This window comes from Glossina fuscipes, unplaced genomic scaffold (assembly GCF_014805625.2).
Source record: "Glossina fuscipes isolate IAEA_lab_2018 unplaced genomic scaffold, Yale_Gfus_2 303, whole genome shotgun sequence".
NCBI lineage: Eukaryota > Metazoa > Arthropoda > Insecta > Diptera > Glossinidae > Glossina > Glossina fuscipes.
Genome location: NW_023998646.1, coordinates 60,447 through 63,231, shown reverse-complemented (window position 1 = coordinate 63,231; position 2,785 = coordinate 60,447). Strand labels below are relative to the sequence as shown.

The following is a 2,785-nucleotide window of genomic DNA, read 5'->3' as shown; positions in this document are numbered from 1 at the left end:
TTAAAATAAATAAAAAAAATAAATTGTTGTTGCAGATTTGGTCGATATTACCAAACTAATTATGACATCTTAATCATCATGATTTACTATTTTTGGGCATTGGTCGAGTTGCTTTGGTTCACGTTTAGGCTTTTTGAAAAATTTGTCTAAAATATATAAAGAATTCCTTGGCGCGTTTAAAAACTAAAGGTTGAAGGAAAAATTTGCTTCTTTGATATGCGTGAGGAACAATAAGACTTTTTAAAACAAATTGTCCCATGGTATGTAAAAAATGTAATTTTTTCTGGTTAACTCTATTGAACTCTATTAATAAATAAATAACATTTTTACTTTTCTTTTCATCAGACCTTCCAGTGAACATAAATATACACAAAATTATTACAAATTGACCAAAACGCTTTATCCTTCAAAAACGTTCGCTTCCTTTTGATCGAATCGTCGTATCTCCAATAAAGACAGAAAGTTTATTAACATAAAAAATGTGCACATAAGTGCATGGGAATACATACCCAATATATACACACATATTTATATATATCCCATCAAAAAAAAAAAACTAAAAACACATAAATCTCTACAAGTTGCAGTGAAAAGAAAATATTCAAAAATAGCCTTCCTAGAATAGAAAATAACTTCAATTTATTGAGTCTATAAAAAGCGCAGTTGTCCTACTTTAATGCCTATACCCTCAAGAACAACAATTTTTTTTTTCGCAAAAAAATTAAGTAAATTACTTTACCTTTGCACAAATTTTGAAAATAGAAAACAAATGAATTCACATTGCCTCATTGCATTAGTCAATCAAAATGCATGTTTATTAAAGTTAAGAAAGATGACATTTTTCTAAGTAGATTTGCCAGAAGTTAATCAAACTTTCAATTTCCATTTCTAACTTTAGCATAAATTGAACATCTGCATTATATTCATATTGGCGGCAATGCAGATTGTCCAGAGCTATCTAGAATCTATTGTTCTAGACTAGCCAGATTGTGTGCAAAAGAAATGGAAATTAACTGTCAAAATCGAAACCTATCTATCTCAAGTTCTGCTCAAAATAATATGCCTTACAGCCTGTGAAGTTCGCCTTTGGTGACTTTAATGAACACGCATTCAATAATTCACTCCCTCGCTCATTCACGCATTCACACATTCATCATTATTATAGATTATTTTTATTATTATTATTCTTATGCCGCTGCCCGACATACAAAATTACTAAGGAGATACCATCGAGATTTCCAGAAATACTATACGAATCTCAGACGAATATCTTTTTAAAAATACTTTCCAAGTAATCAACATGAGTTTCTCTTTTCTCTTTCTTTTATACGCTTTATTACAATTTCTTTACATATCTTAAATCTATGTAACGCAATAGTAACTTTTAATGCCTTTATATTCCGGCTGATATCTGCAAAAGAATAATTAAATTTGATTACTAAGTTTTATACATAAAGATGCCGACAAACTTACCATTGGCCTATGGAAGTGTTGCATTCCGCTGAAGCGATAGTGCAGGCGTATGCTTTTTTTTTAAATCTAAAGTAAAATGAAAGCAAATGAATAATTTATACATGAAAATAAGAAAGGATAAATGCAAACTTACCTTTGGCATACAGCGAAACTTTGTGCAATGAGGCATTGAGCGGAAAGTTGGAGTTCATTTTTTTCTTATCTAAAATAGAAGAAATAAATAAGTAAAATATAAATATATAATAATATATTTACCTTTACTTTGCTGCATTTAAAGCACGAATGCTCTTTCTACTTCTTCGTTTGGTGGATCGTTTGTATTCTGAAATAGAAAGCAAAAAAAAAGTAATTTGTAAGTTAATTTTATAAAACAATTTAATTACCTCTATTTTGCTTATTTTTCTGCCCGATTCTCCTTTATTACATGGTGGAGCGCGCAATGCTTCGTTAACTAGAATAGAAGACTGGTGGCACGCCTCTCCGGAGCTGGCCGGTCGATGACGGCTTCGGTGCGGCGCGGCTGTTCGCCGTTGTAATTGATCTCATGTTGATGGATGCTATTATATTGCGTGGGTTGAGTCGAAATATGGCTGCAGAGTTTGTTGCTTACACAGACCAGTGTGCTATACCTCGTGACGGGCGCAGTGCCATCGGGCGTGGCACTCGCCTCCCATTGGTGGATTGTCCTACTAACATGCCATGTTACCGTTGGTGGTTGAGGTGAGAGTAGTCGGTTGTGGCCAGGATTATCGTTGTGTTAGAATTTGGCAGAATTTCCTGCAGCAGTGTCCTCGGTGTCCGTCTTGTGCTAAGGGTGAGAGCCACCTGTTGCAGTGGATGTTTCGTTGTAGTTGCCGTGATGCCATTGTTATGATTGATATGTTGCTCGGTTGGCGTTTGTTGTTGTTGTTACTGCTGTTTCTGTAAGTACTTAGCGCCTCCGGGTGCGGCGAGGGCCGTCCCGTTTGGCTGCCTACTCCCCTCGGTGGCTAACGCTGCTTACGTACAGCTGTCCGTCGATAAGCACGGTCTTCCGGTCCGGTGCTCCTGTACACTGGCGTTCTCCGAACATCCGGGTGATGACTCCGGTTGAATTAAGTCGGACTACCGCCGGCATATCCGTGATTCGATGGCCGGGTGGCGACTGGGCCAAGTCCGCCTTTGGAAAAACTTGATGTCTGGCTGTATTGTGGCAGGGTCTCTGCTTAGATGGACGCTTGGGGAAGTGCACGCCGTACCGCGGTGTCCCGAGTGCGGCGAGGGCCGCGCATGGCGGGTGGAAGCCAGGATAATTCAATAACCCTCCATTCTC

The 2,785-nt window shown here is 37.6% G+C and overlaps 1 long non-coding RNA gene across 1 annotated transcript; it reads right to left on the bottom strand.

The window, feature by feature from the left end:
• Positions 1 to 1,486: 1,486 nt before the first annotated feature.
• Positions 1,487 to 2,044, bottom strand: LOC119642983. The gene is made up of 4 exons (XR_005248183.1): positions 1,857 to 2,044; positions 1,729 to 1,795; positions 1,607 to 1,675; positions 1,487 to 1,539 (listed from the first exon to the last, which is right to left on the bottom strand). It is a non-coding gene; the product is annotated as an uncharacterized LOC119642983 (long non-coding RNA).
• Positions 2,045 to 2,785: the final 741 nt, after the last annotated feature.